The sequence below is a fragment of the Thalassophryne amazonica genome, chromosome 5 (genome assembly GCF_902500255.1).
Source record: "Thalassophryne amazonica chromosome 5, fThaAma1.1, whole genome shotgun sequence".
NCBI classification, from domain to species: domain Eukaryota; kingdom Metazoa; phylum Chordata; class Actinopteri; order Batrachoidiformes; family Batrachoididae; genus Thalassophryne; species Thalassophryne amazonica.
In genome coordinates, this window is record NC_047107.1 from 61,442,029 (window position 1) to 61,467,180 (window position 25,152).

The following is a 25,152-nucleotide window of genomic DNA, read 5'->3' on the forward strand; positions in this document are numbered from 1 at the left end:
ATGGTTCAGCTTAATTCAATTAAGGTAACAATTTGCATTGATCGTTTTACGAAATTCCAACTAAAATCTTTCAGTAAATCCAACAAGAATTTTAATTTTAGAAAAACAGTTAAGGATAACCAACTTAAATTCAAAAATGGTTAATGTTAAATTAAGGTGAACCAACTTAAATTTAATAAAATGGTTAATGTTAAATTAAGGTGAACCAACATAAACTTAATAAAATAGTTAATGTTAAATTAAGGTGAAGCAACTTAAATTTAATAAAATGGTTAATGTTAAATTAAGGTGAACCAACTTCATTTTAATAAAATGGTCATGTCAAATTAAGGTGAACCAACTTCATTTTAATAAAATGGTTAATCGTAAATTGTCAATTTACTTAATTGAAGCTATTCTAGCTCATTTGTTTAGCATTTATCATCACAAATATCAATTAATTTTCCCCTCAATTTCATATCAATACCATTGATTTTATAAACATTAATACAATTCAGTCAGTTTAATGGTCAAACTTGTTTATTATCAAAAAAACAAAAGAAAAAGCCAACTTGTCCAACTGTTTGCCATCAAATAAACGTGGAAGATCTAGAAATGCACAGCAAACTCTTGTTTGCTATGAAACACACACACACACACACATTCAAATTATTGAGATTTGGATGACTGCTCTCCTGAACTAAATTAAATGACTCACTCTCTGCATATTAAAGAACAAGTAAAAATAACAGTCATGCAAAAAGGAATGCATAAAAGAATGTTGCTGGTGTTTGGAAAAAATACATCATGGCAATACTTGTTCTCAGTGAAGAATATTGAACACATAAATTCCAAAAAAAAGAACACAGCTAAAATTGATGCAGTTTTTTCTTAATCCTTTTGGTAGTAAGTTTTTGCTGAAATGGCTTCAGAGACGTGTTGATTCGGCTTTGATGCTTCCTAGATTGTAGTTTGTGCTTGTTGTAAAACTATAATGCATTGTAGTTACATACTGTTTAGTCTTTTCTACAGTGAGGCAAAAGAGTATTTATTCAGTCACCAATTGTACAAGTTGTCCCACTTAAAAGATGAGAAAGACCTGTAATTTTCATCATAGGTTCTCAACTATGAGATACACAATGAGGGGGAAAATAAAATATACAGAAAATCACATTGTCTGATTTTTAAAGAATTTATTTGTAAATTATGCTGAAAATAAGCATTTGGTGCATAAAAGAAAGTTATGGACTCAAAACTTCATGATACATGGCCCAATTCATTCTTTCCTTTATATAGATCAGTCGTCCTGGTCCCTTTGCAGAAAAACAGCCCCAAAGCATGATGTTTCCACCCCCATGCTTCACAGTAGGTATGGTGTTCTTTGGATGCAACCCAGCATTCTTTCTCCTCCAAACACAACAAATTATTTTTAACAAACAGTTCTATTGTGGTTTCATCTGACCATATGACATTCTCCCAATCCTCTTCTGGATCATCCTAATGTTCTCTAGCAAACTTCAGACGGGCCTGGACATGTACTGGGGGACATGTACGGCACTGCGTCATTCACTTGGTGTCCCCAAGTGATCTGTGTAAAGGAAAGAATGAATGGGGCCATATATCATGAAATTTTGAGTGAAAACCTGTGTATTTGGTCCATAACTTTCTGTTCAATCAGACAATGTGATCTTCTGGATTTTTTTTCTCGTTTTGTCTCTCATTGAGGAGAACCTATGATGCAAATTACAGGCCTCTCTCATCTTTTTAAGTGGGAGAACTTGCGCAATTGGTGATTGACTAAATACTTTTTTGCCCCACTATATGTATTTTAGTGGAGGTCTAAATATTGATAACTCCTCAAAAGTACAAAAAATAAAAAATGTTCAAAATTATCATTAAATGAAATTATTGTTGCATGTAACTGCATTTGTTTTAGCTGTGTGTGTTAATCAATAACCCACTGGCAAATACAGGTGCTGTATGTTGTACCAAGAACGAACATAAATATAACAGTCCAACATTTACAGAAATAGAGTGCAGCCTAATTTTTAGTACAGCAGTTTACTTTTAAGAGACATTACCTTGGGACTAGCTCTCAGAGCATCCAGCTCAAGGAATATCTTTTGAAATGCCTCAAAAGTGCTTTTTAGTTCTTCTGGATAGCACAGGTTGAGTGCATACATAAGTCCCATGAGCAAGGCACATGCTCTTGGGACAGTCAGGCCATCCAGGACTTCTTCTTCCTCAATCACCACTGTTGCATTGGCTGGTTCAGATGACCCTCTGCTCACAACAATCTTCACGAATTCATCACCATCCTGGCATAAGTAGGTCAGAATCAATGTCAGTTTATTTTTTTTTTTTTTGGTCATATGTAAAAACAAGAATGTACAGTGTGTCTCAACTTCAGGATTAAACCTGGGCTTTGGGGATGGCCACTGAGAAGCAAAACAAACCATTCTAATGGCATACTTTTTGACACAAACACTGCTCACAAAGGCTTGTTCAAACTTACTTTCACTTTAGGGCAATAACAAAACTTACTGAATATATCACTGATCATCCTGATTTTCTTTCCTATCATTCAGTTGCACTGTTTGCCATCCCTAAATACAGCCCAGGCTAAATCCTGAAGTTATCAGTTCAAGTGTTGGATTTACCTACCAACTGTTCTTTGAAGAGATCCTGTTCCTGTTCTCTCAGGTAAACAAGCTACGGATTGCAGCTTCTCTCCTCCTTTCTACAGACGGTTCCTGTAATACAAGAAAATTAAATAAAAAAATAAATAAATCTATCTTTAAAAAGAAATAATGTGCAAACCAAAAACTATATTTATTCATCATTGTATTTACTTTTTTGTGTTGGAAGTGTTGAATGAATAACTATGAAGACATTTTGAAAGACAACTATTATGTATTAATTTATGATCCATCCATCCATTTTCTTCCGCTTATCCGGGGCCAGGTCGTGAGGGCAGCAGTCTGAGCAGAGTAGCCCAGACTTCCCGATCCGCACACACTTCCTCCAGCCCTTCCGGGGGAACACCAAGGCGTTCCCAGGCCAGCCGAGAGACGTAGTCTCTCCAGCACATCCTGGGTCTTCCCCGGGGCCTCCCCCCGAAGGGAGGTGCATGGAACGCCTTCCCAGGAAGGCATCCAGGGGGCATCCGGAAAAGATGCCCGAGACAATTGACAGACGGATCGGTGCAGCGTCTGCAGTGATGCGGTCGCTGTATCGGACCGTTGTGGTGAAGAGGGAGCTGAGCAGGAAGGCGAAGCTCTCGATTTACCGGCCGAGATGAGTTTCTTTCGCAGGGTGGCTGGGCGCTCCCTTCGAGATAGGGTGAGGAGCCCAGTCACCCTGCGAAAGTAACTCATCTCGGCCACTTGTATCTGTGATCTCGTTGAACCATGGCCTCAGATTTGGAGGTGCTGATTTTCATCCTGGTCGCCCCACACTTGGCTGCAAACTGCCCCAGTGCATGTTGAAGGTCCTGGTTCAACGAAGCCAACAGAACCACATTATCCACAAACAGCAGAGATGAGATCCTGAAGCTGCCAAACTGGACTCCCTCCGCCCCCTGGCTGTGCCTAGAAATTCTGTCCATAAAAATAATAAACAGAACTGGTGACAAAGGGCAGCCCTGGCAGAGGCCAACGTGCACTGGGAACAGGTCCGACTTACTGCCGGCAATGTGAACCAGACTCCGGTCATACAGGGAACGGACAGCCATCAGCAAAGGACTTAATTTATGATATATTTACTTAAATATCCCATCAACACCTCCTAAGACATCAAGTGATTTGATGTATTTTAAATGAACTGTGTTACATTAATTTATACCTCTAGCAGCATTTTCTTTATGTGCTGAATCTTCATTTTTGCAGCTCCTCCTCTTGAGGACACCAGTGCCATTATTTTTGGGGTATACTAGTCCAGTTTTGCGATGAATGTTGTCTCAAGGCCAACAGTGGTGAGCCTTCTGAATTCTTCATTTATCTATATAAAACACAAATAAATAGACAATTTGTTAATGTAGAAAATTGACTGACATGGCACATACTGTAAACCATTTTATGAAACAATTTTAACCTGAGTTGCATCGAAAAGACTCTCAAGTCACTGATTGATGGTGCTTGAATGACAACTTCCTGCCTGCGAATGGAGAATGTCTTTGCCATTTTCTCACTGATGACCAGGCAGTTGCTCCTCTTCTTTACTTCATCAAGGAGCTCCAATCTTACATTTTCCAAAGTTCCTTCCATTTCTCCTTGTGGGTGAGGAGGTAAATAGTTCACCTCTGCCCTTTTTGGCTTTGATATTCTTTGCGGGTGCTTTCTCATGTGCTCGCTTCTTTTTGAGAGAGTTCACGTCAAGCTCAGGACATCCAAGTCCTCTCAATTTAGATCTATAGCTGGCCATTTTATATTTCAGTCTTTGTTGCGTAGCATCCATTATATGACCCTGGTTCTTTAAGGCAAGGATGTTTCTGAATTAGTGCCTCAGCAACATCGGCTAACTGCGCACTTGTGGGATAGGCACTTGTGTACGTCGAGTTACATGTTCAGGTGATGAAAGAATCAGTGTGTCTTGTGATCCAGAAGAGCAGGCGCTGCTAGCAGGATGGACAGAGATCTCTGAATTAGGAAGTGAGGTTACTGATGTACTCTCAAAGGAACTGTCAACATCAGAAAAGGTTAGAGTAACAGTAGGAGCCTCAACAATGGGAACCACCTTAATGGTATCCTTGTCCTTGATGTCACTTATTGAGGTAAGAGAAAAAATTCCTCTCCAAAGTCAGCATCCTTATAATGCAAGGTAAAGTTCCCATCAAGTGCAAATTTCTCTCTCACAATAGACTCAAGTTCATCCACAGTATCAGGGATTCCATGGGGTAAGTCCAGTTTGCGAATTTCATGGTCCTGAAGAATGATGCGAAGTTTGGCTTGAGGAGACATCAGGGTATCTATAAGAGAAAACATTATATCAGTTTGGATTATAGAATACATTCATATGCATCCCATAATCATTCAGTATGGGAGAAGAATATGACCAACAAAAGTTACTCCAGATAAATAAAAGCTTAGACTTGTCATCACATTTATCATATAAACTAGTATGCTGAGAGGTACTGGATAACATTACATTACACTGTGACATTTTGTTATCATGAAACTTCACACCAAGTCTTAATTTTGTGTCCATAAGTATACTTCTATAGACCCTACCACAAAAACAAAAATCCTATATGATTGCTTATACTTTGACTAAATAATAAGGCAAACAACAAGGGGTGGAAGAAAGCTTTACATTATTCTTCAGGGCAAAATGTCAATGAAAATAAAACTACAAAGACTACCATCTTGTTGTCCATCTAAGTATTATGGACCTCATATTTACAAGTACTACTCCAGATGATGTTTTTACATCTCCATCTTCGCAGAGTAATCAAGAGCCTAACATCCTCTCCTTCTCAGCTAGAATTAATGTGGTCTGGGTTTAAAAGCCATACCATGCTTCTGGTAAATTGAGACACTAGTATTGCCTAATGTTTGATTATAGACTGAACAATATCACACTTTGAAAAATATTGGAATACACACATTGAAGGAGTTGTATAATGTCACTCACTACACCTGCAAATGAAACTTATCATTTGTGCTCAAGTGTGGGGCAAGCACATTCTTTAAAAAAAAAAAAAAAAGCAACTTTTTTTGCGGAATTAGACAGTAACCCCATATACAGGGGAGGATGATGCAATTTTTGAGGTCTCATCTATAAACTCAAACAAATGACAAGGTATACTGACCCCGTTCCCGTCTATGGTATAAAAAGGTAGTACTTCTGGGTCACCATGAGCTTCCCTGCAACACTGTATGCTGCCATGGGGAAGATGTCAAACAACTCACTAGGTTCAATGAGTTTGACACTTCTTGTGTTTTCAAGCTCATAGCTTCTAAGATGCTCAATATACCATGAATTTAAACATTTCACAATGAAGCCAACCTTCCCATTTACAACAACAAGCTGTATCAGTTCTACAAAATCTGGCAGACCACCTTTTGAACCATGTGCCAAGATCATGCCAGTGGAGTAACTGGTGCCATTGTAGCAAACTGTGTTTGCCATGTGAACAAATGATTCTCCAGGAAATTTTGATTCAACTGCTTTCTTAATGTCTTCCCTCAGCACAATCAAATCCACTGTTGACAATTTTGCTACCTGTAGAGGTTGAACAATTTTACTGCCATGTAGATGGTATGCGATCATTAACTGATGCTTCACTGCAAGAGACAACAGAATGTTTCGGAAGCAAAGAGTATGCCTGACCGCACGCTTAAAAAAAAGCTGTGCTTAGCTTCAAAGCGCATAGTCCACAAAGACACAAGTGGACCAAAAGTCTTTATCAGATGTGGGTAGTGTTCAAGAAAATGATGCTTTGGAATGAGTCTTTCCTGAGGGAAAACCTCCAGGAATCTGTGTCGATGCTCTGAAATCTTGCTGTCAAGGAAACAAATAGTGAGATCTGTATGAACAGAAGAAAGGACAAGTTCAACTATGTCCTTAAGGTTCAGAAGGATCAGCCAAGCTGGTTCATTCTCAGGGATTCTTTCTCCTACTATCAGGGGAAGGAGGCGAAGCAAAGCCCAGTTTTCATGGGCATTCCCACCAACAGTTTTTCATGGGCATTCCCACCAACAGTTTTTCATGGGCATTCCCACCAACAGTTTTTCATGGGCATTCCCACCAACAGTTTTTCATGGGCATTCCCACCAACAGTTTTTCATGGGCATTCCCACCAACAGTTTTTCATGGGCATTCCCACCAACAGTTTTTCTTGCAGCAAAGGTCAGTGGAACTGGTTGTAGTGCATCCGTTCTATCTGCCCATCTATATGGGAACTCTTTGATTAGTTTATTTAATTCATCCAGTGTGAAATATTTCCTTTTGATTAAGGCATTTAGACATAGTGCTAACTCTAAGGGAACAATACCTTCAAAGAGATCATGAAGCAAATCAGGTGGGTAGCCAGATAAAACATTGAAATATTTTAGTTTAGCAGTCAGTGGGCACTGTCCCTTTACTCCATAACAATGAGATGCACTTGTATCTCTCTGCGCTGTCTGAACATGCACCCTGTGCTCTTGTGTTGTCCGAGGACAAAATGCTCCTGTCTTAACTTCACTCACTTGGAATTGGGATCTTTCTCCAAGACAGAACCTGCAGACGTGTGTACTTGAGAAGCTCTCCACAAACCCTCCAATACAGTGGGCTCCAAGGTTATCTGCAACAACACAAAATACAGTACCTTTGACTCGTAGACCTAGTGAAGGAATGTAAAGTCCTTCTTCTTCTAGGCTGGCAATGTCCTTTAACAGTGGTTCTAAAACACAGCACTATAGCCAAACTTTTTAACATCATCAGCCTTGCAGAGAATGGCAAGGTAGACTGATGTCAGCGAGGATCTGAGCAATGGTGGCACATTAGCTAAAACCCAATATACAGCAGTAATTTTGTGTTTTTTTTCTTGATGTGCCAAGTGGATTACACACTTCAAAATCATCCACATACAGAATGAGAGAAATGGCTGGATTGTTTTCTGAGAGCAATGTATTGTTTTTAAAATGTATGCCATCATGAAATGATTTATATTGAGCGTCAGACCTGCTGTCTGTTTCAGTGCTATGTCTGAGCAAATCCTGGATCTCTTTTTTCTTCAAAACCTCATGTAAAGACTTCAAAATGGGTATATATTGGAAACTTTTCTTCTCCCTAGCACTGAGAAGATACTCAATACGTTCCACCATGGAAAAATGCTCCTTGAAATACTCTCTTCTTTTGTAGGAAGTGGAAAGAGGAGCATTCTGTCCTAGAGCTAATGTAATTGGGTTAGACTTGCATAGCTCTGTCACCATCTCTGAGATGATCAAATCATCAACCTCACAATTATGCTTCTTTAAGCATGACTATAAAATATCTTTTAAAATAGGACCTGAAGCTGATGAAGTAATAAAGTGCAGTTCTTCCACTAACTCATCAATACACCTTTGTGGGACATTGAATATGCTTTCCATTTTCAGCAGCAAGTGGACTAATTTGTTTTCAATTAAGTTAGGCAATTCTCTCATTTCTTCATCTTCAGGATCTTCACTCACTATACCCTCCATATCCTCCTCAATAGTATCATCCCCTGTATTTGAAGGATTAGCATACCTCTGTAAGAGATCAGGCTTGAAGTCATCCAGGGAATGATGAGTGTGTTTCTGGCTCCTATGAGAGGCAAATGTTCCATAAATGTTTGTTTTGAAAGAGCAATTTTCAAAAACACAAGACATGGTTTCCTGTTTTTTTAAATGACGGCCAATGTGTTCAAAGTATTCTTTTTCTGTTGAGATGGTGTTTGAAGAGCAACATAAACATTTAAAAGACAGAAGTTCTCTGTGTGTCCCTGTCTCACGGGCTGAATGGCTTCTTGACAGATGGGTTCTAAGGCTGCCCCATGTTTTAAATGAGCAACAACACTCCCAATAGAGGCAAGGGAGAAATTCTCCACCATGTCCTGTAATGCTTTAAAAGATCAGTTCTTCTTGACACTTCAAATTTGCAGATTTTACAGGACCAATTCATGTTTAAAACTAAGCAAAGCTCTGTTTAAACTGCTTGAAATGTTTAGAGATCCACAGCTATAATGCATACAGCCTTTGCAGTATCACTTTTAGAAAAACTTGTTGCCTATGATGTGTTTCTAAATTGAAGGTGGGAAAACCAAAAATCTGCTTGCAACCAACTGCACAAAAATTATCCTTTGTCTTAGGATATAAAATATTTTAAATACATTTGGACTGTCATTGTTGTCTCAATATGTTGAAATTTCTTTCCTTAAAAAGTGAATAAAACAAAAAGAACAAGGGGATGTGTTAAACAGAAGTTGTGGTGACTACACATACATTTTGATGATTCATTAACTTCAGAAAATTCCACGTGTCCCAAGGGCAAAACTAAAATACGCAGGCCTACTGCAGCCTCACTAAAAGGAAACCTTTTCTATGGCATTTCTACAAATAATGTCAGTGCCTTAACATATTGCACATAGACACAGACCAACACGTATAAAGTTGAAACAGAAATTTCTCTCCTAAAATAATTTGTAACAAGTTTAGTTGCGACAGACGATCTATCACCATGCACCTGTAGCTAGCAAAACCTTCACCAAACTTTAAACTTGGACAAAATAAAACAATATCTCTCTTACCTTTGCGGTGGCAGTGGTACAACTAACGTATAATACTAAATTAATTTGTTCGGCAGCCACAGCAAAAAAACATGAACCTTGCAGCAGAAAATGTCCAAGTCTGACAGTCACCTAATTAGAAATAAACGGTCGAGGGACGGCTCTTCAACAGAGAGCGCGGACAAAAGCAAAGTTCAAAATCGTGTGACGAATCCTTTTCTTTAAAACAAATTCTTGCACTATTTGTTAATACAGTTAGTAGCGGTTATGAACAAAATAAAGAAAAAACAGTTACTTACCCAGTGACACAGTGAAATTTTTCTTTTTCCTTCTTCTGATTTTTTTAATAACAGCCACAGTCTGGCTCCTCTCTGTACCTGATAGCAGGTCAAAAACAGAAGCAGGAGTAGAACATCCTCTGAAAGCTGGTGAATATATCACTTTATCAAGTTTTAGCGAGAATGTGACCCTGTAGCTTTCCAATATGTGTAAACTTCATCCAGGAAATGCTGCAGAGAAATGTTTGGTTTGGATAATTCGGAGATGCCTGTAATGTTTGCTCAAGCTACCTCTACGACAGAACAGCCTCAGTTTTTCAAAATAAAAGCTCATAATACTAAGAACATGAACGGTGTTTTTGTTTTGAAACAGGCTGTTTAATGTGGTCGGTCGTACATTATTTCACTTGCTGCAAACTCGAACGTCTTCAAAAACAACCTCACAGACAATAACCTAACTTCTTTGACTTATGAAAGAGAAACATACATCTCTATTTAAACATGATTTGAAAATGTTACATAAACTCAGCCCTAAAACATTTAGGTTAACCTTTGTTTCTTTTGACTTACATATTTTACGTTTATTTAAATTTGATATTTTTCAATTATTTATCATCTGCCAGCTGCCTATGTTCACCGGCTTTGTTTAGGGCAAAGAGCCACGAACTGACAGGAAGGAAGACTCAGTATGTAGCAAAATGTCAGTCCCTGATTCAGCTTAGACAATGAAGGAAGTGGAGCTGATTTTGTCTGGCCTTTAGCCAGACAAAATTTGTTTGCAATGTATACATATTTAAGTTAATAGTTTTCCATATTTTCAGCTGGACCAGCTTCTTAAAATAAGTTATCAATTTGTTCAAGTAAGTCTATGTAACAAGCTTGTTCTTTTATGTTGAAAAAGCTCTTGATTTTAAGCTCAATGAACTAATCCCATATTTTCAGCTAGACCAGCTTCTTAAAATAAGTTAGCAACTTTTAAAAATAAGTCAGTGTAACAAGCTTATTCTTTTATGTTGAAAAAGCTCTTGATTTTAAGCTCAACTACCTAACCCCATGAATCATTTTTTAGAGTGTATGTGTCTGTTTTGGTAACAATTGTGCTAAATATTAAAGAATTTGAACATGCAGTTTCATTTTATTTATGGAAAACTGCAATTTCTAATGCATTTTCCTTTAAACCCCTTGTTTAAAGTGGATTTTTTTTCCATTTAGAAAAAATGGGAATACAGGGTTTTCCATCTGAACGCTTCAAGTATTGAGAGCACAACATTATTTTTCCTAAGTGGACATTTATATGTATGTTCACAGACACTTTTCATGCATTTGTGTACAAACTCAATCAAAGCCACGAACATCAATAATTGGTTAGCGTTATGGCAATGGCACTCCTTTTGTTCAAGAAAATATGTTTCTAAATGTTTAACCTCATAGCAGCATTTTACCTTGACAACATCAAAGGATGTTCTTGAATAAAATATTAATAATGTACCAAAAGAACAATCTATGAATTCAACTACTGCAAAAATGCAAAGGTACAGGCTTTGATCAACTTTTCAACAAAGAAATACATTTCTCACTGAAAGTAAGCAATAACAAAAACGGTTTTGAAATAACACAAATGGATAAAAAGAGATGACACAAAGCGATTCTGCATGTCTGATGTCAAGATTTCAACTTTCTGAAGATTAGTAGAGCAGACATTTTATACAGAGGAATGTTAGAGGAAATAAAAGACTGGACTGCAATTGTTACAGTTCCATAACATCATTTTTATAAATCCCGCAATACATTTGCACAGCATATTTAGGAAGAAGAGGTCATCCACACACATGACCTGAAGTATGGGTGGATCTAAGATTTTGTAAAGGATTGATTTGCAAATAAATCGGGCATGACTGAGAGAATGCGCTTCCCTAGAGGGGTGTGAGGACATACCCCCCCGCCTCATAAAATTTAGAATTTTTAGGTGCCATTTCCTGCATTTTGGTGTTTATTTCAACACAAAATACAAACAGAGAAAAGATATTGTTTAGCCTGTTTTTTTTTCTTCTCTATTTGAACTTGAATTGTATCATCTTGAATGTGATGCTATGACATTCTGATGACAAGTAACAGAACATTTGAGCTGTTGTGTCGAGCTGAGTCACTTGTTGCTGATTAGAGGGTTCCCAAACAACGTTTGGCAGCGATGCTTTGTGCTGTACCTGCTGATAATGGCATCATAGTCACGTCATATATCTCAGTCCATGAAAAGGGCAGGCAGGTCAGCACCTGCTAATGAGTCTGTGAGGCTGTCAACCGCTTTTTCACTGAGGGAAAAAGCACACAAAAAGGATGTCTTTTCTCTCTTGTGGGATGTTCTCAGGATCTTGTTCCTGATCCAAGGAAGGAAATTCAGCAAATTGACTTTAGAGTCGGGGTGGTTGGGGGGATCAACATTCAGTGATGTGTGTGGTGAGTGAAAGCTGGCCTGTGTGGGCAGATCCAACAGAAATATCTGCTGCTAATGTCTTGATGCCAGATATCACAGCACACCTTCAGAGGTCAAGTGGCATCCCTAACTTACAACAGATCAGGGCTGCTTTGATGGCAAAAGGACAAAAGCTACAAAACATTAGACAATGTTATGGCTGATCAGTGTTTGTATTACCTTTTATGTTCACAAATTATCACTAAAACTGTTTTCTTTTTACATAGTTTTAGTCATGACATCATCAGGGAGTAAAGGATCGAGTGAGGGACCAAGCCAGTGAGGGTCGAGGGACAGACCCAGCTGGTGATCAATGATCCACACGGGAATGAAAAACAACACAGAGGAGAGGAGGGGAAAGAGGAAGGAGAGAGAGAGAGCAAGAGCAAGGTCCTGACCGACAAAGGCTTCCTGCAGCAACCACGTGCAGTGTCAGTCAGAAACATCTTGGGCCTGTTCAGTCACCTCCAGGTCCACATCCAGAAATCATCTACAAGACCATCTTCATTGCCACTAGGGATTGCCAGCACACAAGGATGCAGACATACAGGCTGCTCCTCACTAAGCTAGAGAGAATATCCCACACATTGCTCAAGCTCATAACTGTGCTGTTGGCCTGAGGTGTTCCACAAAAGATCCTGACTTGTGGTCTTTTGCAGCTGTCAGCAGGAGTTTGTCCAGAGTCAGTCCAAAGACAGGATTTGATCATCTTCAAATATATCTTGCAGTGCAAGTGTAGAAGACTGACATGATGGGTATTGTCCAACGAGAGGAAGATGTTAATGTGACATTTAACACGGTCATGGGGTGTACACGTCATTCACAGTGATGTAGCTAAAAATCTTGGGGTGATCTTTGATCATAGTGTCATTTCAATTACATATTACAGAGATTATGAAGAATGACTCTTGTGAAATATCACAAAGATTAGCCTATTTTCCTCACAGGTGGTGCACAAATACCGATTCATGCTTTTTTCTTATCTAGAATTGATTATTGCCATGTTTTATTCTCTGTCTTTCCACACACACTGGCATTTTTCCCCTTTGTCTGTGTGTCCTCTAGAAGAAGTCACAGCTGAATCATCCCATGAGGGATATCTACAGTTATAATATTGAGCAGTGAACTGCTGCTGTTATTTTTTGTTTAGTTTTTTTTAATTATTATTTTAAAGAATTAATGGGGTAACATTCAACAGCACTATAAAAACAAACCATGATGGCGTAAGTTTTAATACATACAATGAGGTGTGAGATACAGAGGTCCCTCTCTATTATGGCCACCTGTACTGCAGACTAAAAGTGGTGACATCAGAGGGGTGGCCTTTGTTGACAGGGAGATAAAATCCAGCATGTGCACAGTACTCAGTAACATACTGTATTGCTAAAAGCATGAAGTATGATGAAAAACATCACAGATTTATTGACTAGCCTACAGTGAGAGACAAACAGTGGTGGCTGGTGAAAAAAGTCTTGGTGGGGCTGCTATGCCAATAGATTTCCCTGCCTAATCCAGTACAGGCATTCAAATGAACAGTCAGAAAATTACTACAATTCCACAATAATAATTTTAATGTCTTTCTCAAAATCAGCAGTTTCACAGATAAAGTTAACCATTTACAGCTATATTAGGCCTCATTTATACTTTGGAAAGGAACAGTATCAAATACAATACAACACTCAAGTTCTTGAAAAAGGAACATTTCACCATTTGATACTAATTACACACAGTACACCATCCTGTACTGCACTGCCATTATCTTCAGCCAAACAGATCCTGGGGTTCACAATGACACCCCCGTACAGAATATAATATATCACCAAATTTAGACTCTTTCAAAATATGGAAAAAATCTTCAATTGACAAAAGAACCACACCACCTTCCAGAAAAGAGAGGAAATGAATGAGAAAGAGATTGTGAGTGAGAGAGAAAAAATTATGGTAATATTTTGCATGAACATTACTGAGTGGAATGGAGGCAAAATAATGAAGCTGGAATAACTTAAATTAAATAATTTGGCTAAATAATAACACCAAAAATTTTAAATTCCATCCATCCATCCATCCATCCATCCATCCATCCATCCATCCATCCATCCAGAGCCGACCCAAGGCATACGCCAACTACGCGGTCGCTTAGGGCCTCCACGCCACCAGGGGGCCCCGAGAGCACCAAGACATTGTGATAAAAAAGTAAATATATACATGAAATTAAAATAATATTGAATAATTTAAATGAAATTGTATTACACACACACAAAAAAAAAAATCCATCCATCCACCCATTTTATTCCGCTTTATCCGGAGTCGGGTCGCGGGGGCAACAGCTCAAGCAAAGCCGCCCAGAGCTCCCAATCCACACACACCTCCCCCAGCTCCTCCGGGGGAACCCCAAGGAGTTCCCAAGCCAGCCGAGAGACGTAGTCCCTCCAGCGTGTCCTGGGTCTTCCCCGGGGCCTCCTCCCAAAGGGACGTGCCCGGAAAACCTCTCCAGCGAGGCATCCAGGGGGCACCCAGAAAAGATGCCTGAGCCACCTCAACTGGCTCCTTTCGACATGGAGGAGCAGCGGCTCGACTCCGAGCTCCTCCTGAGTGACCAAGCTCCTCACCCTATCTCTAAGGGAACGCTCAGCCACCCTGCGGAGGAAACTCATCTCGGCCGCTTGTACTTGCGATCTCGTTCTTTCGGTCATGAGCCAAATCTCATGACCATAGGTAAGGATCGGAACGTAGATCGATCGGTAAATCGAGAGCTTTGCCCCTCTACTCAGCTCTCTCTTCATCACGACGGTCCGATACACCGACCGCACCCCTGCAGATTCTGCACCAATCCGTCTGTCGATCTCACGCTCCATCCGTCCCTCACTCGTGAACAAGACCCCGAGATACTTGAGGCAAGGACACTCCACCGACCTGAAGAGGGCAAAGCACCTTTTTCCGGTCGAGAACCATGGCCTCGGATTTGGAGATGCTGATTTTCATCCCAGACGCTCCACACTCGGCTGCAAACCGCCCCAGTGCACGCTGAAGGTCCTGATTTGACGAAGCCAACAGAACCACATCGTCCGCAAACAGCAGAGACAAGATTCTGTGGTTCCTTAACTTAAATTAAATAATTTGGCTAACTAATAACACCAAAATCTTTCAATTAAATAGGTTAAAATGAATTAAGTGTAGAGGACAAAGCAAATTAAGTATACAAAACCACTTAATTAAATGCTTTGCTAAACTTGGGTTAGTCTGACTATAAGTGTCTTGTGTGAACTCAGTGGCTGAGTTAGAATAAAAAAAAAAAAACATGCAAATTGCTATTTTAGGTTTTTTTAAAACTGAGCAAATCATTTGTTTTAGACTGTGGAATACTCAAAGAATATTTAACTTCTGTGGGCTGATCCTCATTATGTGTCAACTGAAATCAAAGTGCCACCATGGCTGCAGCTTTGAACACTGTTACAAACAGCCCCTGCTTCCCCTAACCGTTATAACTGGTCCGCTGTACCAATAAAGATCACAGCTTTGATCCCCTAAAACAAACAAACATCACTCATTTGCTTTATCTTAAATTTTCATCCTCATTTCCACACCAGGAGCAACATTCATGAATAAATCCTAATAGCTCGTCAGCTCACCTGAGCTGAAGTGGATCCAAAAAGGCCAGTCAGTCTGCAGCTGAAAACCTCTGAGGACATAACGAGCAGGAGGAGCAGCAATCGTAAAGTCCCAAAGTTCTTCAACTTACTCCATCAAAAAAAAGAAAAAAAAAAAAAAATATATATATATATATATATAACCCAAACGTCGGTGGGGTTTCTGTTTCCGCCAAAAACAGCAGCACTTTGATAAATCCACGGGCGACCCAAGCCATTAAATTTGGCGATGCTGATTGGCCAAATATTTATTATATTTCCTTACCAACTACACACAATTGGCCCCATGGGTGCCAGTTCTATCGCCCACAAGCCAAAAAATTTGGCGATGCTGGTTGGCCAAATATTTATTATATTTCCTTACCAACTACACACAATTGGCCCCATGGGTGCCAGTTCTATCGCCCACAAGCCAAAAAATTTGGCGATGCTGGTTGGCCAAAGATTTATTAATCTGCTTAGCAACATACACAATTGGTCATTTTGCTGCACTTCAAGGGCAGATGAGTGAGCACCCAAGACTAGAAATGATACGTTCTATGCTTCTGTTGGTGGAAATGCACTGTTGAATGAGAGTTAGTTGGTGGAAATGTTGTTTTAATAATCCATATAACATGTAGGCGCATACTATTAAGTAAAACTGACATTGATAATACTTTTTTTAAAAAAAATATATTTTATAATGTTTCCTCTCCACATCTGGGAAGGCAGCGCACCAGCGCCCTCTATGGGCCAGCCGCCACTGGAGCCAAATCATCCATCCATCCATCCATTTTCTTCCGCTTTATCCGGAGTCGGGTCGTGGGGGCAGCAGCTCAAGCAAAGCCGCCCAGACCTCCTGATCCACACACACCTCCCCCAGCTCCTCCGGGGGAACCCCAAGGCGTTCCCAAGCCAGCCGAGAGATGTAGTCCCTCCAGCGTGTCCTGGGTCTTCCCCGGGGCCTCCTCCCAGTGGGACGTGCCCGGAACACCTCTCCAGCGAGGCGTCCAGGGGGCATCCGGAAAAGATGCCCGAGCCACCTCAACTGACTCCTTTCGACGTGGAGGAGCAGCGGCTCGACTCCGAGCTCCTCCCGAGTGACCGAGCTCCTCACCCTATCTCTAAGGGAGCGCCCAGCCACCCTGCGGAGGAAACTCATCTCGGCCGCTTGTACTCGCGATCTCGTTCTTTCGGTCATGAGCCAAATCTCATGACCATAGGTGAGGATCGGAACGTAGATCGATCGGTAAATCGAGAGCTTTGCCCCCCTACTCAGCTCTCTCTTCACCACGATGGTCCGATACAGTGACCGCATCACTGCAGATGTTGCACCGATCCGTCTATCGATCTCACGCTCCATCCGTCCCTCACTCGTGAACAAGACCCCAAGATACTTAAACTCCTCCACTTGAGGCAAGGACACTCCACCGACCTGAAGAGGGCAAAGCACATTTTTCCGGTCGAGAACCATGGCCTTGGATTTGGAGGTGCTGATTTTCATTGCGGACGCTTCACACTCGGCTGCAAACCGCCCCAGTGCACACTGAAGGTCCTGATTTGACGAAGCCAACAGAACCACATCATCCGCAAACAGCAGAGACAAGATTCTGTGGTTCCCAAACCAGACCCCCTCTACACCTGGCTGCACCTAGAAATTATGTCCATAAAAATAATGAACAGAATCGGTGACAAAGGGCAGCCCTGGCGGAGGCCAACGTGTACTGGAAACAGGTTTGACTTACTACTGGCAATGCGAACCAAGCTCCTGCTGCAGTCATACAGGGACCGGATAGCCCTTAGTAAAGGACCCCGGACCCCGTACTCCCGGAGCACTCCCCACAGGGTGCCCCGAGGGACACGGTCGAACGCCTTCTCCAGATCCACAAAACACATGTGGACTGGTTGAGCAAACTCCCATGAACCCTCGAGCACCCGATGGAGCGTGTAGAGCTGGTCCAGTGAGCCGAGACCAGGACGAAAACCACACTGCTCCTCCTGAATCCGAGGTTCGACTATCGGTCGAATTCTCCTCTCCAGTACTCTGGAATAGAGCTTACCGGGGAGGCTGAGGAGTGTGATCCCCTATAGTTGGAACACACCCTCCGGTCCCCCTTCTTAAACAGAGGGACCACCACCCCGGTCTGCCAATCCAGAGGCACTGTCCCCGATCGCCACGCGATGTTGCAGAGGCGTGTCAGCCAAGACAGCCCCACAACATCCAGAGACTTAAGGTACTCAGGACGGATTTCATCCACCCCAGGAGCCTTGCCACCGAGGAGCTTTCTAACCACCTCGGTGACTTCGGCCTGGGTAATGGATGAGTCCGCCTCTGAGTCCCCAGTCTCTGCTTCCTCTTCGGAAGGCGTGATGATGGGATTGAGGAGATCCTCGAAGTACTCCTTCCACCGCCCGACAACATCCCCAGTCAGGGTCAACAGCTCCCCACCCGCACCGTAAACAGTGCTGGTGGAGAGATGCTTCCGCCTCCTGAGGCGTTGGACGGTTTGCCAGAATCTCTTCGAGGCTGACTGATAGTCCTCCTCCATAGCCTCCCCGAACTCCTCCCAGACCCGAGTTTTTGCCTCTGCGACTGCACGGGCTGCGGCACGCTTGGCCTGCCGGTACCTGTCAGCTGCCTCTGGGGTCCCACCTACCAACAAAGATATTTAGGACTCCTTCTTCAGCTTGACGGCATCCCTTACTTCCGGTGTCCACCACCGGGTTTGGGGATTGCCGCCACGTCAGGCACCAGAGACCTAGCGACCACAGCTATGAGCAGCCGCATCGACAATGGACGTGGAGAATATGGTCCACTCGGACTCCATGTCTCCAACCTCCCCCGGGATCTGGGAGAAGCTCTCCCGGAGGTGGGAGTTGAAGACCTCGCTGACAGAGGGTTCCGCCAGTCGTTCCCAGCAGACCCTCACGATACGTTTGGGCCTGCCAGGTCTGACCGGCTTCCTACCCTCCCAGCGGATCCAACTCACCACCAGGTGGTGATCAGTCAACAGCTCTGCCCCTCTCTTCACTCGAGTGTCCGAGACACGTGGCCGAAGGTCAGATGATACGACTACAAAGTCAATCATCGACCTCTGGCTCAGGGTGTCCTGGTGCCAAACGCACGTATGGACACCCTTGTGCTCGAACATGGTGTTCGTGATGGACAAACTGTGACTAGTACAGAAGTCCAACAACTGAACACCACTCGGGTTCAGTTCGGGGAGGCCGTGCTTCCCGATCACCCCCCTCCAGGTCTCACTGTCGCCGCCCACGTGGGCGTTGAAATACCCCAGGAGAATGATGGAGTCCCCAGTCGGAGATCTATCTAGTACCCCTCCCAGGGACTCCAGGAAGGTCGGGTACTCTGCACTGCTGCTCAGCCCGTAGGCCAAGACAACGGTGAGAGACCTGTCCCCAACCCAAAGGCGTAGGGACGCGACCCTCTCGTTCACCGGAGTGAACTCCAACACTTGGCGACTGAGCTGGGGAGCAATAAGCAATGCGACCCCAGCTCTCCGCCTCTCCCCGTGGGTGATGCCAGAAAAATGAAGCGTCCAGCCCCTCTCCAGGAGTTGGGTACCAGAGCCCAAGCTGTGCGTGGAGGTGAGCCCGACTATCTCTAGTCGGTATCTCTCAACCTCCCGCACAAGCTCAGGCTCCTTCCCCCCTAGCGAGGTGACATCCACGTCCCAACAGCCAGGGGCTGTGAGCATGGACCGGGCCGCCGGGCCACCCGCCCTCGACCGCCACCCAATCCTCTCTGCACCCGACCCCCATGGCCCCCTCTGCAGGTGGTCAACCCACAGGAGGGGAGCCAAATCATATTTTCCAATTTTGAGTTTATACACCAACAACACTTCTGATAGAATCAAAGGCAATCACAAACCCAAACACAGCTAATAAGTCAGCACTTCTGTTTTTGTGCACCCTGCCCACTGCTGTAGGGAAGCATCATATTTACCTTCCCAGCATACAGTGGTACAGCCGTGAGGCAGACGTCTTGAAAAGGAAAGCAGATTTAACTTGTGGTTTTGATTTATAAACCAAATTAATCTGGATAGTTTAACTACATTAATGTCAAGTCTGTCATTTGTACAAAGAGAAAATATAACACATATGTTTTAATTTTACAATAATGCACTAATTCTGAAGTTTTGAATATTGACACACAGATGCCAAACTGCATCATGAGTAAGCTGAGCCTCAATTTCAATTTATATATCGCCAAATCACAACAGAGTCACCTAAAGGCGCTTCACACAAAACAATTCAGAAAACAAAATAAAATGAATAAAAACATTAAAAAGCATAGTAAAAGCGTAAAAAGCATAGTAACATAATATGCCAGTATGTAATATGACATCCAGTAGATGGGTCAAAATGCATGGAACACTGCCATCTACTTGATGACAGTGTGAATGACGCCTGGCTATTCACAACTTAAACAGAATTTTCATTTTTTAGCTTTGCAAATGGCTTTTTTTAACAAATAAAAAAAATACATATTTTACAACTACACATATATTTGTAAAAACCAACACACACGTTACGTTTTGTGTTGGTTAAATGAATCAACCAATCAGTAATCGCTAGTGATGGCAATTTCGAGGCCTCATGAACCAATGAGCCACTTCAACACAACTGGCTGAAAATCAACACACTGCTTTGAGGCGTTTGATACAGTTTGAAGGGTGACATCTGCTGGATTGTTTTGAGAATTACCCTGAGCGAGTGCTGTGACAAATGTTTGCAGTAATTCATGACTGATGTGGTTTGTCCTTGAAAAATACTAATAAAAAATGTCATCTTCATTATTGTGTCTTTCTTAATTATAGTGGGCGACTTTAACATCCACACAGATGCTGAGAATGACAGCCTCAACACTGCATTTAATCTATTGGTAAACTTGATTTTGCTCAAAATGTAAATGAGTCCACCCACCACTTTAATCATACCTTAGATCTTGTTCTGACTTATGGTATGGAACTGAAGTTTTAACAGTATTCCCTGAAAACCCCCTTCTGTCTGATCATTTCTTAATAACATTTACATTTACTCTGATGGACTACCCAGCAGTGGGGAATAGGTTTCATTACAGTAGAAGTCTTTCAGAAAGCGCTGTAACTAGGTTTAAGGATATGATTCCTTCTTTATGTTCTCCAATGCCATATACCAACATAGGGCAGAGTAGCTACCTAAACTCTGTGAGTGAGATAGATTATCTCGTCAATAGATTTATATCCTCATTGAGGACAACTTTGGATGCTGTAGCTCCTCTGAAAAAGAGAGCTTTAAATCAGAAGTGCCTGACTCCATGGTATAACTCACAAACTCGCAGCTTAAAGCAGATAACCCGTAAGTTGGAGAGGAAATGGCGTCTCACTAATTTAGAAGATCTTCACTTAGCCTGGAAAAAGAGTCTGTTGCTCTATAAAAAAGCCCTCCGTAAAGCTAGGACATCTCACTACTCATCACTAATTGAAGAAAATAAGAACAACCCCAGGTTTTTTTTTCAGCACTGTAGCCAGGCTGACAAAGAGTCAGAGCTCTACTGAGCTGAGTATTCCTTTAACTTTAACTAGTAATGACTTCATGACTTTCTTTGCTAATAAAATTTTAACTATTAGATAAAAAATTACTCATAACCATCCCAAAGACATATTGTTCTCTTTGGCTGCTTTCAGTGATGCCGGTATTTGGTTAGACTCTTTCTCTCCGATTGTTCTGTCTGAGTTATTTTCATTAGTTACTTCCTCCAAACCATCAACATGTCTATTAGACCCGATTCCAACCAGGCTGCTCAAGGAAGCCCTACCATTAATTAATGCTTCGATCTTAAACAGCATTAGTGAAGGTTACAAATGATCTTCTTATGGCCTCAGACAGTGGACTCATCTCTGTGCTTGTTCTGTTAGACCTCAGTGCTGCTTTTGATACTGTTGACCATAAAATTTTATTACAGAGATTAGAGCATGCCATAGGTATTAAAGGCACTGTGCTGTGGTGGTTTGAATCATATTTATCTAATAGATTACAATTTCTTCATGTAAATGGGGAATCTTCTTCACAGTCATTTTTGATCAGGATATGTCATTCAATGCGCATATTAAACAAATATGTAGGACTGCTTTTTTGCATTTGCGCAATATCTCTAAAATTAGAAAGGTCTTGTCTCAGAGTGATGCTGAAAAACTAATTCATGCATTTATTTCCTCTAGGCTGGACTATTGTAATTCATTATTATCAGGTTGTCCTAAAATTTCCCTGAAAAGCCTTCAGTTAATTCAAAATGCTGCAGCTAGAGTATTGACAGGGACTAGAAGGAGAGAGCATATTTCACCCATATTGGCTTCTCTTCATTGGCTTCCTGTTAATTCTAGAATAGAATTTAAAATTCTTCTTCTTACTTATAAGGTTTTGAATAATCAGGTCCCATCTTATCTTAGGGACCTCATAGTACCATATCACCCCAATAGAGCACTTTGCTCTCAGACTGCAGGCTTACTTGTAGTTCCTAGGGTTTGTAAGAGTCGAATGGGAGGCAGAGCCTTCAGCTTTCAGGCTCCTCTCCTTTGGAACCAGCTCCCAATTCGGATCAGGGAGACAGACACCCTCTCTACTTTTAAGATTAGGCTTAAAACTTTCCTTTTTGCTAAAGCTTATAGTTAGGGCTGGATCAGGTGACCCTGAACCATCCCTTAGTTATGCTACTATAGACTTAGACTGCTGGGGGGTTCCCATGATGCACTGAGTGTTTCTTTCTCTTTTTGCTCTGTATGCACCACTCTGCATTTAATCATTAGTGATTGATCTCTGCTCCCCTCCACAGCATGTCTTTTTTCTGGTTCTTTCCCTCAGCCCCAACCAGTCCCAGCAGAAGACTGCCCCTCCCTGAGCCTGGTTCTGCTGGAGGTTTCTTCCTGTTAAAAGGGAGTTTTTCCTTCCCACTGTCGCCAAGTGCTTGCTCACAGGGGTTCGTTTTGACCGTTGGGGTTTTTCCGTAATTACTGTATGGCTTTGCCTTACAATATAAAGCGCCTTGGGGCAACTGTTTGTTGTGATTTGGCGCTATATAAATAAAATTGATTTGACTTGATTTGATTCTTAATGTAATAAATAGTCTCTACAGATGCACACATACTGGTTATGAAAGCCTTTATTGTAGACTATATGTAGATTTATCAGTCCTCAAACAATATTTGGATGGAATGTGACGGGAAAAGTGAGAAAGGCATGTGCTACTGCAACTTGTGCTTATGATCCTGTAATTTGTAAATTAGAATAGAGGGGATAGGAGACGGTGATTGTGCAACTATCAACAATTTTTATTAAAAAAAGAATCATTTCAACAGTGCTGGGCTTTAATCGGCTCCTCTTCTGCCTCACCACCTCTCCAGCTTTGGAGAAGACCCGCTCACAAGGCACTGATGTTGCTGGCATCAACAAATATTTTTTTGCCATGCTATGTAAATTGGGATAGACCGTGGCTCGTGTCGCCCAGTACTTGAACGGGTCCTCTCCTCTGGAGAGGTAGGGCTCTGACAAGAAGCGTTGAACCTCCACTGTGGCATCTGCGGTCGCGCTCTGTGTTCTTTGGGTTGCGCCTACAATAAAAAGGAACAATAAATTATCCTTTGAACATTTCTTGACATGTTTCTATCTTTGAATGATACAAACCAACTCTGCTGTCCAGTAGTTCCCACAGGCTGTCTCCGCTCTCCTGCCTCTGCTCCTCCTGTGGTGCAACCTGATAAAGTTGATCATATGTTAGATGGAAGTATACGTAACAAAATAATAGAGTTTATCAAATGACAGTCTACCTGTGATGGCATCCTGTCATGTCAAACTGCAGAGGCACATTCAGCTGTTAGTCTGTTTACTGCATCCTGGGCATGTGATTGGTTTCCAAATGCCAACGTTTTGAAACGCGGTTCGAGAATTGTTGAAAATGCAAGGACCCTCACTGTTTCCACATTGCATCTGGCAGCCAAGAGATGTTGCAAGTGATGAGTGAGTTCAGTAGCGGTGCAGTTAACCAGTCCTGCAGCCTTTGTTTCCAGTTTATGTTGAACCATTCGGATGAGAGGGATAACCTTTGAAGCTGATACAGTTTTTTCCGCTGACAGCTCGGTTGTGGCCATATTAAATGGTGCCAGTACATCCAGGCAATCACTTATGGTGTCATACTCATTGAATGAGAGGGGAGGTATATCTGTGGTGAGGGATGCAAGGGCTGCTCCGACTGCTTCACGCTGCTCATACAACCTCTGGAGCATGGAAAATGTTTTATTCCAGCGTGTGTCCACTTCTTGTACTAGTTTGTGTTGTGGCTTCCGTAGCTGTTTTTGAATGTCACCAAGTTTCTCTTTTGCTTTGACACTGGTTTTAAAATATGTCACAATCTGACGAGCTTTTAATCTTATGTCTGCAAGAACTGAAGTTGAATCCAGAGCTTTCTTGACAACAAGGTTGAAACTGTGTGCAAAGCATGGCACATTGCGCACGTTTAGCAATTGAGCACATCGAATCATATTTGCAGCATTGTCTGTGATTATACAGTGGACTTTCTGTCTCAAGCCCCATTGTTCAAGTTGCAGCTCCATGGCATCCCTTAAATGCTCTGCAGTGTGTGACAGGGTGAAATGTCCCACCCCCAGCAAAACACTTGCTAGCTCAGTGTTGTTTTCTTTTATGTAGTGGCAGGTGACCCCAAGATAGGCATCCATGTTCATCGATGTCCACATATCAGCAGTCAGACTTACTGACTCTGCCTTTTCCAGCTCAGCCATGGCCTTCTTTTTGTCCTCTTCGTATTTCTTCTCCACCATACATTTTAAAGTTTGGCGAGAAGGCAAGGCATATGTTGGGTCAAACCTTTGTAGTAAAGCCCTGAAGGCTTTGCTCTCCACTATACTGAACGGTAGTGCATCTTGCACAACATAGTCCACCAGTGCCTCATCCAAATCAGCTTGTCTGCCTTTAATGGAAATACAGTATGACATGCTGAGCTATTTTTGTTTATGAGTATGCTCTAATCTTAGATAAAGAATAAAATATAGCTTACATGGCCTGATTCTTGCTCCAGGAGTAGCAGGAGTGGCACCAGACGCAGCAGCCTCTGATGTCTCGGGATGTTTGGACCTCAGGTGTCGCAGCATTGTAGACGTATTGTTACTGTACGTCAACTCGTGCACAAATCAAGCACTTGACCTTTTTGGGGGTTATTAGATCAAAGTGCTCCCAAGCAATTGATCGTGCTCTTTTTGGCACTGGCTCCGCCATGTCCCTTCCTCACCACTACTCTCACACACACACACACACACACACACACACACACACACACACACACACACACACACACACACACACACACACACACTCACTCACCTTTCAAACACTTCACCAAAATCACATCTCTTCAGTCACTCAGCTCAGTCTCTGATCTACCTATGAATATATACTCTAACCCAGACCTGGGCAAACCACGGCCCGCGGGCCACATCCGGCCCTTTCTGCATCCCTGTCCGGCCCGCGTGAGGCCAATCATAAATTAAAAAATAAATT

At 42.0% G+C, this 25,152-nt stretch overlaps 2 long non-coding RNA genes across 3 annotated transcripts; one reads left to right on the plus strand and one right to left on the minus strand.

Annotated features, from left to right (window-relative positions):
- Nucleotides 1–1,651: 1,651 nt before the first annotated feature.
- LOC117510625 lies at nucleotides 1,652–24,539 on the minus strand. Of its 2 annotated transcripts, XR_004560767.1 has the most exons (5): nucleotides 24,528–24,539; nucleotides 8,534–8,539; nucleotides 3,823–3,978; nucleotides 2,644–2,732; nucleotides 1,652–2,297 (listed from the first exon to the last, which is right to left on the minus strand). It is a non-coding gene; the product is annotated as an uncharacterized LOC117510625 (long non-coding RNA). The 2 variants fall into 2 exon arrangements; XR_004560766.1 differs by lacking the exons at nucleotides 8,534–8,539; nucleotides 24,528–24,539 and adding an exon at nucleotides 4,072–4,091.
- Nucleotides 3,413–17,428, plus strand: LOC117510627. Its single transcript, XR_004560768.1, has 3 exons — nucleotides 3,413–3,688; nucleotides 9,863–9,865; nucleotides 17,363–17,428. It is a non-coding gene; the product is annotated as an uncharacterized LOC117510627 (long non-coding RNA).
- Nucleotides 24,540–25,152: the final 613 nt, after the last annotated feature.